Below are 14,630 nucleotides of genomic sequence, written 5' to 3' on the forward strand. Positions count from 1 at the left end.
CTGTAATTACTGTTTTAATAAAGGACACTTGAGAAACGATTGTCCTGAGTGGAAGAGAAAGTCCAGGCCTGGGGTTGTGTCGGCAAAAGCGTCTGGGGCTGTGGCATCGTTACGTGCAGTGGAAAGGGAAAGTGCCATTGCGGCTGTGCGGAAACACACTCAGTCCTCTTTATCTGAATCAGGCTCCTGTCAGTGAACATGAGGAGATAGACCCTGGGTATAAAGCTTTTGTGTCTGATGGTTTTGTTTCACTAGTCGGGAGTAAAGAGAAGGTACCGGTAAAGATATTAAGGGACTCAGGGGCGTTGGACTCGTTTATTGTTGGTTCTGTGTTACCTTTCTCTCCTAAGACAGACACCGGTTCCAGTGTTGAGGTCCGGGGGATGGGATTAACCGTCTTCTCTGCTCCACAGCATAAACTGACATTAATCGCCAGTCTGTTGCAAGGGGAAATGGTCATGGGAGTGCGTCCTTCTCTGCCTATGGGGGGCATACAGATCATCTTGGGAAATTACCTGGCTGGTGATCGAGTATGGCCTGGGTCTCCAATCTCCCAGGTAGAAGGTGCTAAGTTCCCCAAAACCCCTTCTGTGATGCCTGCCACCGGCGCAGTAACACGTGCTGCAAGCCGTAATGTTTGTGACCTTACAAAAGATAAGAAAAAAGAATCTGTATTTCCTGTGCCTACCTTTCCTTTGCCTTTATCTTGTAGCGACCTTGGGAATGAGCAAAAGAACGATCCCACCCTTCAGGTTCTGTACAGCCAAGTTCTACCGGATGAAATGTTGAGTCATGTAACTGAGCCACAGCGAACAGAATTAGTTGATCTAATCAAACGCCTTATACGTTGGTGTCTCTTCCTCCACCCTTTTCATCTGGACATTAGAAATGTCAAAGGTGTGGATAATAGAGTGGCTAATGCCATGTCCAGGGCTATAACCTCTTAGGTTAACTAGTGTTTTTCTCCCTGCAGGGGTGTCTGTTTTTTCTGTTTGCCCTCTCTTAAAATGCTTCTTAGGTACATTACATTACATTGCATTTAGCTGACGCTTTTATCCAAAGCGACTTACAATAAGTGCGTTCGTCCAAAGGTACCAAAGTTGCTGAGGGGTTGAGCTAGATGCTACAGATGTGCTTGCAGGGTGTATGAACATTTCAAGGTTAACTTGGTTTTGTCTATTGTGTTTTGTGTCTGTGATTTTGTGCCCCAGGTTGGAGGATCCTAGTGGGTCCTCCATTTTAAGGGAGGGGGTGTGACAACCCCTCCCCCCTTCTGCCTGGCTGTGCTCCCTGCCTTGCTGTCCTCTGGCAGGTGCTGGGAGTGTCGTCCTGTTTGTGCCCGCCCATCTAGAGGTGGAGCCTCAAGAAGGTATAAAGGTTGCCCAGCTGCAAGGATCAGTCTCTGATTCTGATCCTGGCCTGCTGCAGCAACCTCAGCCTACAGCCTGTGTTAGGTTTGATGCACCCTCCAACATGCTACAACACCCTTCCACACACCCACACACTGCTGACACTACTGACAGTCTGATTCTTACGTACACTATTCATCAGAGGTGTTTTTCTTTAACCTGTTAAATAAACAGATATTTGGCATTTAACTCTGTGTGGCCTCCCTATTTGTTCCAGCCTTAAGGCAGGTTGTAACAAGTTCAATTTGGATTGAGACAGGGAAATAATCTAAACCTCACGCGTGGCGTTTCACTGTCAAGGGGAGCTTGTATGTAATTACATTGCAAATACTGACTTGAGCCCCACCACTGTATGGGTTAGCCCTACCATAGATTACCCAACACAAATACTCTGGCACCGCCACTGTTTGCGGTCTACAATGATAGAGAAGAGCCTGTCAAGTTTTGCTGTACTCAGCATTGAATCAAAACGCACCATAGCTTTAAATCTTAATGAGTTTGTGAGGCGTTTTGCTGATCAAGATGGTAATCGCCACATTCAGCTGTAATAGGCATGCCAACTTGATGCTCTGCTCACGGATGACTCGATGAGAATAATAAACTCTTAAGATGATGACCTTACGTGTGTATAATATTTTTCTTCTTTGTGGGGCTCTACCCCCAAAAAACAGTTTCAAGTCCTGAGAAAGTCAAATAAGACGATGTGTAAAACTTCACTGCCCAGCCAAAAAAAAGGTAACCACTTTGATTTAACTAGGCTAGTAGGTAAGGACATTCCACTGGATAATAACTGCAGCGATGTATATGTTTTAGCTGAATACACGTTTTTTAACCCTAACTGATGCAGTTAGTCACTTCTTTAATGTTTGTTCTTTCTGATGTAAAGTCAAGGTTGTAACTATTTGCAATTCAGTTGTGGGGCGCTGAACTGTTCTTTTGATTATTTTGATATATGATAGTAATTACTTGAGGATGAGCAAGCATCTTGAGGAACATTCATCATTAACTCCTCCAAAAAATATAGTTTATTTAATAATAACACTGAATATGTGAATCATTACAGTGATTGACAGCTGATAGGAATAATATGATTGTTAATATTATCATATTCATACAGACACACATCGATGAGACAGTTAAGTAATCTACTTATTGCAGCAGTCTGCATAGATTTGGTACCCCTGGTATTGTTCAGTTAAAATTCATTAAATGATGTGTGCCACCTTATATAGTTATATGTAAGGCTTTACTGATGTGCCACAATAATGTCACCTAATGTTATTGAGTTAAAATATCAATATTGTGGCTTTCCAAGTTAACATTGATTGATATGACTGCGATTAAATCAGCATATACTTCTGCCAGGGGATGCCACTCCTGAAATTCTCCTGCCACCCTCTTGCCACCCCATGAATATTTGTCTAGATCCGCCCCTGTGCAGCTCTGAATTTTTGTTCACTTTTCAACTGTCTTTGGGTCCATGTTGATACAGTGGGTGTTTCTTCTGAGGATGCAGGGGCAGTGAGAGAACCCAACCAACACATTCTCACTCCCAACTCGACCTATGTTGACGTCAGGGTCCCTGTCGTCACTTTCCAACGCAAGGGGGGCCCTTTAGCGTCGAATTTCAACTTTCGGGGATGTCCATAGACTTCTATAGAGCTCCCTGAACGCATGTAGTAGACGAGTTGAGATCGTGGAGAAATGCTATCCGCAGATCCATTCTCACAGCGTTTATCAGCCTTTTTCTTACTCAATATCAAGCCACACTTATTGTTTTTACTTTTTTATTTTAATTATATAATGTCTGACTTTTGTTGCCGTCAGTTAGGGGGAGAGTAGGCGCTCAGAATACTGAAATCTGTATTGTTTCATCGTTTTTTCCTTCTAATTTTGTATTCTTTTCTAAACCACACTGTTATTTACTCAACAATAAGACACAATTATCCTTGTGTTTATTTGTTTGATTGTATAATGTCAGACTTTTGGAGTCTGTCAGGACCGACAGTCGGAGCAGCTCATAGTAGTTGCTTTAGAGAATGTTACACCCGGAAGTAAGTATTCTCTCCGCTTTGCTTGACAATCCCCGTGCTTAGTCCTCAAGCTCTGTGATTGGATGTTTGAGTGGCAGTGCGCCGAGGGTTACGCCAAGCGTCAAACAGCACTTTGAAATGGGATGGAACCACGGCAGACTATCCAAAACTGGACTCGAACGTGTCATGCAGGGTGTTTAATTTGTAAATCATTTAGTATAATCACACAAATTCTGTGTTTTATATAATTCTGTGTTCTTCATTTATTGAATGTTCAATACCTGACAAGGTCAGAGATGAAAAACTCGAGTCGCAGGTTCCTCAACAGTGCATTACAAGACATATATCGATATGTGTGTACCTCCACCATTAAACTGTCATATTCTGCACATTTCTTATACTATCTACATACATCTTATAAGAGTATAATACATATGAATAATATCAGTTCAAATAAGTGCTTCAACATAGTTCAGTCAGACAACTCACGTGTTTCTTTAACATGTTTATTAGAAGCAGCATATAGTTGAGTTTGGCGACTAGGCTCGGCCCTCATCACTCCACAGATAGCACGATGTGTGATGATTAAATAACTAACCCCCGAGCCTACAGGTGGAAGCTGGGGTGGTGGTGGGGGCAGGCAAGCAGCAGCGACGTAGAGGTAGCTGCAGCAATAGCAGCAGCAAGCAATGCATGGAGAGAGATCTGGCAGGTTAAATAGAGCGGTATATTAAGGAGACTCTGTTTGGTTGGTTGTAGAGTGGCAAGGGGAGTTATGTATGAATGCAGCATAAGTGCTCGAGTTGACTGCCTGAACTAGCTCGCAGGCTTCGCCCCATTTAACATTGCAGGAAAGTTGATTGTCCAGTCCCAAAACAAATTATGCAATATATTAGACCTTAAGTACTTTGTCAGGCTTAATATTTATCTGTAGATACCCCCAAAGCTTTTTTCTTATTTAAAAGAAGACCTTAACCTAAAGTATTCTTTAATGTTTAAATAAAGCCTAATTAGTTTGTCTGTTTTGCACATCCTCCTATTAATATCTTTGGACGTCCTACACTAAACTGTGTTATTGTGGAGATCACTACAGTATCTTCTTGATATTTTCATCTATATTTCTATCATTGACCCCCTACTTTCCCCCTATTTTGTATGTATTCATAATATTTTTATGTTTTCATCAAATATAACATATCAACAAAAAAATGCAATAATGTGCTTTAACCACTAGGCGGGTTAAAAAAACTGTCAAGTTTACAGTGTTAACACAATAAAATGTGCTGCTGTTTAGTTTATGATGGATGTATTTTGTTATCCACACATATATTGTTTTTATATTTGTAACACCAAACCGACAGAAAAGATGGTCTTAACATGACCCAGTGGTCTAGTTAATAAAAAATATATTATCAAACTTAATAATAAAATGAACTCTTATTTTGAAAATACAGCTTCCTGTGTTCAAATGAGCTGCTCCGACTCTTCGGTCCTGACCTATGGTCCTGACCAAGCGGCAAACTCTGGGGCAGAGCCGGGACGCCAAATAAGGAAGTGCCACAAACTGCAGTTCATCTATTGGCCGATAGGCGATGGCTGCAGAAAGGATGAATTTCCATAGACCCCCATGTTAAAATGCCCAGCTTTACAGCAGAAATAAACATGTTTCTGCCCCTGGATACAATAAAAAGTATTCGGGAAATAGTTAGATTCCGCCTTAACGGTTATTAATTGTTGAGTGAATTGTTTTATAACGCAACCCTTTTATTTATATTAGGTCTTAACATTTTTTGCATACATTAGGGCGTGGTCACTTTGATGGGCAGGTACGTGCCTCACTGTCAGCTAACGACAATTTGTCCACTCTGCTAGGCTACAACGTTAGCTAGTTGTAGTTACGGAGCTTACGGCGTGTGTTGAAGCTTCATCGCTTCTGCCCATTCACTTTGAATGGGGTGACGTCACGCTTCGCCGAACTGCATTGTGCATTGTGCATTGTGTGCATACCACATGTTCGTGGTAGTGATGGGAATTCCGGCTCTTTCTAGTGAGCCGGATCATTGGCTCAGTTCACCAAGAAGAGCCGGCTCTTTCGGCTCCCAAACGGCTCTTCATTTTACCACATACTTTTATAATTCAATCAAATGTAGCCCTTTTTTGACAAATGACTTATATGTGTACACATATATCACTTAAATGATTCAGTACATCTTTTGTACTGAAGTATTCAAAAATAAAAATTACATTGTTAATATAAATGATTTGCTGTGGCCAATTGTTTTCATTGCATTTACCGACCCGTGTAACTCTGATACCACCCAATGAATGCACTGACTTGCTTGTAGAACCACGCTACACAAAGCAGATAGCAACACCTATAAAAACTTTAGCATAGATATTTAAAAAAAGGACAGCTACTGTATTGACATTTTAAAATTGTATTTAAAGAAAAAGCCCTAACAAAACAGCAGGTCTCTATTTCAGTATTAACAACAACAACAAAAGACAGCAACAGCGGACATCAAATCTTTACTGAGCCTAAAGATAATCATAAATAAATAACATAGTGAATATATTGCAATGTGCAAAACAGCAGCATCCAACCGTCTCTAATCCTTGGATATTACATGTCACTGCATTCATGCATTCTCCCGTAGCGCGGAGATCATCATATCATTCCGTCTTGTAGTGCTTAACAAAAAAACAACAACAAAAAACTGTTCGTTCGCGGGCGCGACCCGGCTCCAGTCGTTCACTTAAAAGAGCCGGCTCTTAGAGCCGGCTTCGCAACCGTGTTCGTGGTGAGTCTAAAATTATAATATTATACATGTTAACCCCGTTAGCAGGTGTTTGTGTGCTTGTTAGCTTAGCTTGTTATATAGCCAGCTAAGGACGTAACCAGTCTATGGACGTAACCCTTTATACATATATACATATAGGCTAGCCTACTACAGTTTAGTTTATGATTCAGCCTTGGGTAAGACTTTTATAGTCTATGGCTATGACGCCCATAATGCTAAACGGGAGCAAATGTTAAAAGGGGACCCAATTATCCCAGTGGTGGCCACCGGAGCTAACGGAGCCGCAGGGGGCTAGCTCCAGCCGGCGTCCCGGAGCTAGCCCCCTGCGGCTCCGTTAGCTCCGGGTGGCGGAGTCCGGCGTTATAGTGAGATCAAGGAATGCAGCGAAACGCGGACAACTCTGCAGAATCCTATGGGTGACGTCACGGACACTACGTCCATTTATATATACAGTCTATGGCCCTGACGGACTCCAAAAGTCCGACATTATCAGTGGCGACTGGTCATTAGGGGCAGGTGGGGCACAGACCCACCTAGTGTCAGCAGAAAGTATTAACAATAATGATTACAAAAATAAAAAAAATATATCAAATATATTTTAAGATCATGTTTAATCATCTGATTCATCTGTACATTGCTGTTTTAGTCTGTGTTCTTCTAATTAGTGTCTACAGTGTGTGCCTATTGAGCTGTTTTGAGCCATGTGGGACAGAACCCGATCATGCCCCGCCCTCTCACTGTCTAAGTGAATGGTGACTGTAAAAACTACTCTGCGCATACTCAGAGTATTTTCCTATTTAATGTGTGTGGCAAAAAAATAATGACCATAGGGGCATAGAGCTGCCATCCCCACCATACTTCATCTCACATAATTCAGAGCTGATTGGCTGTAAGTATGTGCGCCGCGAAAAGTGTGGTATGTGAAGAGGAGACGAGAGAGCTGCAGTGACGCATCATAAAACCTGGAAGTAAGCTGCGCAGGCTTCCCTCGACAAAAAAGCAATGAGATTTCTCGATAGGATTTTAGAAAATAGCTCCAAATAAGATCTGTGGGAAACCTACCTGTTAGATAAATGCACGTTTTGTTCAGCCGGATAATATCCACATGTTTACCCAACTTGTATGATGTTCGAATCATAAATCTATCGATTAGATTTATGATTAGACTTTTGAAACTACAAGAAGATAAGGAGGACTTTTACAAAAAAGTAATAGAGATTTTTGTCCAGAAGGATAAGCAAATGGACTTCATCTTCAAGTCAACCACCATTTTATTGAAAATGGGATCTTACTAAGAGAGAACAATTCAATATTTAAATGATAAAATTACATTTGTTGGGTATCCTTTTGTTGAACTGTCTGTTTAAAATTAATCGAAGCATCAGACTAAAAAAGCTTTTGAAAATAATATTATATTTTGATTTAGGTCAAAATATTATTTGTAAACCTGAAGAGTCAGTGCCAGTGCCTCACCAGCCATGAACCTCACTGCACGTCACTGCAGAAGCTTATATATAGACATCTAAGTTTTTTGTGCCCCACCACTTTTGTACATATAAAAACGCCACTGGACATCATACAATCAAACAAATAAATAAACACAAGGATAATTGTGTCTTATTGTTGAGTAAATAACAGTGTGTGGTTTAGAAAATAATACAAAATTATAAGGAAAAAACGATGAAACAATACAGATTTCAGTATTCTGAGCACCTGTTCTCCCCATAACTGACAGCAACAAAAGTCCGACATTATACAATTAAACTAAAGAAGTAATAAGTGTGGCTCGATATTGAGTAAGAAAAAGGTTGATAAACGCTGTGAGAATGGATCTGCGGAGAGCATTTCTCCGCGATCCCAACTCGTCTATTACCAACGTTCAGTGGTGTGAAAGCGCCTGGGACTCCCTGATAGTTGAATATTGACGCTAAAGGTCCCCCCACTGCGTTTGATAGTGACACCAAGGGATCCTGACATAGGGACCGAGTTGGGAGTGAGAATGTGTTGACCCAACAGGTTTCTCAGTGTCTGAAGATGTTGATGTAAAATAACAAAATATAAAACAAATCATGGAATTGGGTTTAATCAGTGCTTGAATTGGAATGAAAAAGGTGCCAGTACTCTAAAATCAGCAACTTTTTCAAGTCAATTTTATATATACAGCCCACAAACAAGAATTTGGCTACTATAATGCTGGTGGGTTTGTCTCTTTACTACTGTATATTTTAGAAAGGTTCACTGTACTTAACATTTTTTATGATAGGCAGCGGATATGGCTAAAGCTCAGTAAGGTCAATATTAACTGAAAATATAGCAATCAAAGTCTAGATCTTCTGCTGAAGACACATGAAGCAGAGACCTTTCAGGTGAGAGCCCCTCTGGTGGTGTTCAACATTAATGACAAGGAAACAAAGCTCTGGTCAGAACCATTTTTTATAAAAAGCTTTAACAAAATTAAGTATTTCTGTACATTTTGAATGCAATCTAACTTTCCAACTCAGAAAACGAAAAACGAAAAAGTGCCAAAAGTCTTCTCACATGGCTGAGCTGCTTTGCAATATACTTCACCACTGAAGAATACAAATATGTATAAAGTAAACTATGATGCAATCTAACTTTCCAACTCAGAAAAATGATAAAGAGCATGAACAAAGAACATGTAAAAACAAATGCAAAATTTGCACAATCTAAAATGAGAAACTGTAACTGCAAGTAACAAAGTCTGAGCCATGGTAAAGAGTTACATTGAACACCAAGCTGATCAGATAACTCCCTGGTTGGTCTGAAGTCCTTCTATCTCCAGGATCTGTACAAATCGGCACATTATGCCAAAAGTCTTCTCACTGGGTGAGCTGCTTTGCAATATACTTCACATTGTTAGAAAAGGCTCCAGAAGGCCTTGGGGACATCAGTATCAGGGGCTGGAGCTGGACAGGCTCTTTCATCAGCACTTCTCCTTCCCTTTGCCAGCCAGGACCTCACATACTGTTCCGGATTGAACTGTCCTAGTGATGGTCCATTACATTTAATGAAAACCAGGCTGGACAGTCGGCTGACAGAGAGAGCATTCCTTTTTGCAGTAAGGATATCGTTCATGCAGCTGAATGCCCGCTCACACTCACTAGTGGAGACAGCGATGGTTCGGACTGCTTTCAGTAGAGGCTCCATGGCAGCAGGTGTACGGGATGCCCTGGTTTCCTTGTATTCGCGAAAGCCCTGAACAGTCTCTCTTCTGTCCACTTTCAGCACTTCGCACAAACGTAGCACCTCTACGTCCCCATACTGTACGTCTAACTCCTCTTCAGGCCAACTTCCAGGATGGATAACTTTCATGTCCTGGATTAGCTGATTGTCCCGGGCCTCCCGGCCATGTAATGGGATTTCTCTTGTGCTGACATGAGAGGAGGTTGTGGAAGTCATTCTGTGTCTCAGATTCTCTACCATACTGCGGAAAAACTGACCTGCATGAATCTGTACAAGCCTGCCATTCTCACGCAGGGCAACACCCTTGAAGGACTTCTCAGCTAGAGCTGTATGAACTGTAGTCATGTGTGGGCCAGGCATGGTGACCATGGATTCAAAAACTCGTATTTCTCGAGTTAAGAGCCTATCTGCTGTAGGCAGTGTCATCTCTCTTTTTTGGAGTTGCCGAGAGAGGTCGCTGAGCTCTGTGAGCGCATCGTACATCAGTCCCAGATTGCTGACAAACGTTGCAGATGTGAGCACATCATCCAGGCCCTTGTACTTTGCTCTGTCTCTGGAATCCCTGCTCGTGTCATTTGCAGCATTTGTGAAGTGATCATGAAGCACTCTGTAGTTTTCCCAGACTGCTCTGACGCTCCTTTCACTTGAAGCCACCCAGCGGATGGACAAAACACGCCCTATCACCAGGAGACGCTGTCCGACTGCTTGCGCACACTGTGCTAACTGCCTCTGATTTTTGGGGGAGGCATGGAACAAGGAATAGAGTTTGTCAAAAAAGATCTGGAAATGATTGAGCCCTGAGACCTCCTTGACCACATCCCCAACTGCCAGCTCTAGACGATGATTGGAGCAGTGCCACACAAACAGGCTTGGGAATTTACTACACAACTGGGTAGCAACGCCTGTTCTCTTCCCTAGCATGACTGAAGCCCCATCACATGCAAAAGAAACGAAACACTGACCTAAAAAGTCCTCGTTAAAATCTCTTCCAAGACACTCCATTAACGCCTTTGTGATGTCATCAGCCGTTGTTCCATCCAACTCGATCAGCTCCCAAAAAAACGTTTCGGGCTCAGCATCAGCTAATGCTGAGCGTAGACACACAACAAGCACCGTTTTACCACTAATAGTGGTAGATTCATCGACCAAAACACAGAGTTTTATTTGGTTTTCTGTAATGTCTTTTGCCATTTTTTTCTTCAGCTCATGAGCTATGTGGTCGATGATTTCGCCACAGGTTTTATTGGAGTGCAAAACCCTGCCCACGTTCAGCCCATTCAGTTTCTGTACATTCAAATCGATTGGCATGTCTGTGAATGGCCGGCTATGTTTGCCAATTTTATATGCCGTTCGAAAAACTCTGATAGTGGTGTCTAATTCAGATTTATGCATAGACTGCACTTGATGTTGAATAGTTTCACGTGAAGCAGATGTAAGGATGTCAGCAGCTTTTACATGGGCTTGTGATTCTTTATGTTCTTTGATTTTTTTTCTCAGGCTAGCTTGTTGTTTGCCCTTGTCAACACCGAAATGAGACACTGCACACTCACCCCATTCAGTTGACCGTTTCAGTCCTTGTCCAGTGTGTATTCCCAAAGATTTGACATCTCTGCATATCCGACATCCTAGCTTCTTATCTTTAAGAAGGAGCCATGCATTGGTCTTGCAAAAATATTGCACCTGGTCCGTTGTCCAGCAGTCAGGTGCATCGCTTTGCCCGGTGTTGGTGGTGGCAGTTGAGCCAGCAGCAGCTAACGTTAGAGGCTCTGGAGGAGGCGGCGGAGCTAGTGCTAATGCTAATGCACTAGAACTTGGAGCAGGAGGATCAACCAAAGAAAGCTCCCCATCAGACACAATTTCCAACACAGGCACAGCATTCTCTGTATTTGAAGTTTCTTCCGGCGACAACCGCTGTCTTTTTGCACTTTTATTAATCCACGCTAACATTTTAGAAATGCTAATTTGTGACGTGACTTGCTTTCCTTCTCTCGGGGGCGTGCCTGCTCTGTTCTATCACTCTACATAGCCACCCACTGGGTGGGAGTTGCACTGCATAAACACAACACACGTGCATCTAGGTATGTAAATTGTAAAGCATTAAAACATGGTTTTACTAACAGTTTTCAGTATGTTGTTACTTCGGCATTATTATTATTATTATTATTATTATTTTGAAACGTTACTATTAAATCACGGTCAAATAGGTTAATTTTGACATAGTCGTTTCCACCACAGTATTTACATGGAGAAGATAAGCCCCGCCCCCTCTCCAGCACGTTCTGTTTGAATAACAGGAGTAAACAGCTGACAGCCGCTGTGAAACTTCAGCGGTTAGAGCGATGAGAATGTCCGTTCGGCACCTCATGACGCATCTACTGAGTACCGGGCGGCTGTATATATATATATGGATGTATAATAAGAACGGCGGGAGAGTGTTGAGTACTGGCACGGTGCATGAGTACCGAAGTACCGCCAGCATGCCGGTACTGAGCAAGAAGTGCCGGTACTCCATGGGTCAGAACCAGAAGTGCCGGTACTGCGTACCGGTGAGTACCGGCCCAATTCCAGCACTGGGTTTAATTAAAAAAAGATATTCCATACATGGCTTTTCACTTTAAAGGTATCATGAACATAGCTATTACAGGGTCTTATCCGGGGTTAGTGACTTATCCGACCGGCCAACATCGTCCGACCGGCCCATCGGGATTCGTCCCGAACGTCCCGATGGCCAGTCCGCCACTGCATGATGATGATGATGATGATGATGATGATGATGATGATGGTGATAAAGAATGCGTCTAATGTTCCGCTGTTCATTAAAAAAACAGCGCATTGAACAAACCATCATGCTCTTACTTTGAAAACCATGCGGAAATGTCGTCATCAGCAGGCCATCACGTGGTTTCCGAAAATAACCGAGTGACGCGAGTAGATTTTAGCCGAGACCGACGGAAAGTTTGTCTCAAAACTCAGTGTGTGTAAAAAGACGATCCACAAGCAGAGATTTGAGATCCACAAGCAGAAATGTGAGATCCACAAGCGCATTTTTGGGCGACAAATGCAAAATGGATTCACAAATGCCTGATCGAAAGTTGTAAATGTTAAAGAGATATTCAAAGATCTTTTTTTTATTTGTAAAAATATTTTGCGTATTTGCGGATCCGTTTTACATTTGCAAATGTATTTGTGAGTTTGCAAATCTTTTAAATACATTTTTGGATGGTGTTTTACATTTACAAATCACATATTTACACACAAATTATTTTTATGTTCACACAAATAATTATGAGACATATCTAAGCCCATAGCCACCTCACCACATCATAAGGAGTTTAACCGTGACACTTTTCGAAATCCCGTTTGTGTCCCCCCACTTTACAAATATGTTTATTATTTTACAGTCTCTGTGAGCGGGAGAGAGAGAGAGATAAAACACACCTTTATCTATTTAATATAGCCTAGTTGTACAAAATAAAGTAAGAAATCATTCCAATGTTTACTATAGGACAGTAAAAAAAACAAAAAACAGTTTAAAAGGGGAGTGATTAATAAAATATGCATACATAAAAAGAAAGACGGTACTGCAGTCGCTTTACCGCACTGTTGTGACGAAAAGGGAGCTGAGCCAGAAGGCAAAGCTCTCTGTCTACTGGGCCATTTTCGTTCCTACCCTCACCTATGGTCATGAAGGATGGGTCATGACCGAAAGAACGAGATCGCGGATACAAGCGGCCGAGATGGGTTTTCTCCGCAGGGTGGCTGGTGTCTCCCTTAGGGATAAGGTGAGAAGTTCGGTCATCCGGGAGGGACTCGGAGTTGAACCGCTCCTCCTTCGCGTCGAAAGGAGCCAGTTGAGGTGGTTCGGGCACCTAGTTAGGATGCCACCTGGGCGCCTCCCTAGGGAGGTGTTCCAGGCACGTCCAGCTGGGAAGAGACCAAGGGGTAGACCTAGGACCAGGTGGAGGGATTATATCTCTTCGCTGGCCTGGGAGCGCCTTGGGATCCCCCAGTCAGAGCTGGTTGATGTGGCCAGGGAAAGGAAAGTTTGGGGCTCTCTGCTGGAACTGCTACCCCCGCGACCCGACCACGGATAAGCGGGAGAAGATGGATGGATGGATGGAAAAAGAAAGAATGCTAGGTAACATAAGATAAGAATAAACAAGTTTAAATGATGTGTTATTGGTTGTGATCATATTCTAAAGATGTTTGGATTATTGAAAAGTATACAGCTCCCTTTCATATGAGTGTTGTGAGCTGTATCCATAAATTCATTTTGTGCTCAAAGTGCACCAGATTGATGCATTTCCCTTAAACATTTAAAAAAAAATCTTCCCCGGGGTTGTATGCCCCCGGACCCCCCTAGAGGATGTGAGGTCCACCCCCAAATAACGCAGGTTAAAATAATTAAATTGCATACATTTTTATTTGAGTAAACACTGAAAAGGGGTCCCACAGACCCACACAGCACACAAAGGTTAAAGGTAAGCATATCATAATGTTAAAATATGCTAAATATATACACTGCAAAAACAAAAAAAAGAGGAGTACAAGTAGCTCACGACAGGTGGGGCTTGAAAAGGCCCACTTGTTCAAAGTGGGGAATGGCAGAAAAAGTTTGAGAACCACTGCACTACTGCCATCTTCTGGAGAAAATTCATTCTTACAGTGTCGAGTCCAGTTTTTATTATAAAGCTGTCCACCTTCACCATAATCTAGTTTACTCCTGTTCAATAAGCCATCCCTGTTTTATAGTTGGATATATTTAAAGGAGTTAAAATTCTATAAACTGGACTTAATCTGGTTGTTTTAGATCAGGATCTCCAATGCAGATGTGAACCGAAAAAAGAGTAAAACAAATCTAATAGCATATTAATATATTTTGGCTACCTAAATGGAAGCAAAGGAAAAAGTTAAAGCAACAAAATGCCTGTTTATTTTCGGAATAATTTAAATTCTGAATAAGCTCAGACCTTTCTCCAAGTGCCAAATAAAAAATCTGTAATATTTAGCCTATAGTTGTGTGCCTGTGCCTATAACAACGCAATTCATTGTGATGTTGAAAGGTATTAGACAGTGGCAATATCATCCAAGACCATAACTGCACAAAGATCTTTCTTGTTTTCTTTCTCAAAATCTCTCACACCCTCTCACATCTGAATAACCAACACTGGTAGACCAAAACC

Source organism: Gymnodraco acuticeps, unplaced genomic scaffold, assembly GCF_902827175.1.
Source record: "Gymnodraco acuticeps unplaced genomic scaffold, fGymAcu1.1, whole genome shotgun sequence".
Lineage (NCBI taxonomy): Eukaryota > Metazoa > Chordata > Actinopteri > Perciformes > Bathydraconidae > Gymnodraco > Gymnodraco acuticeps.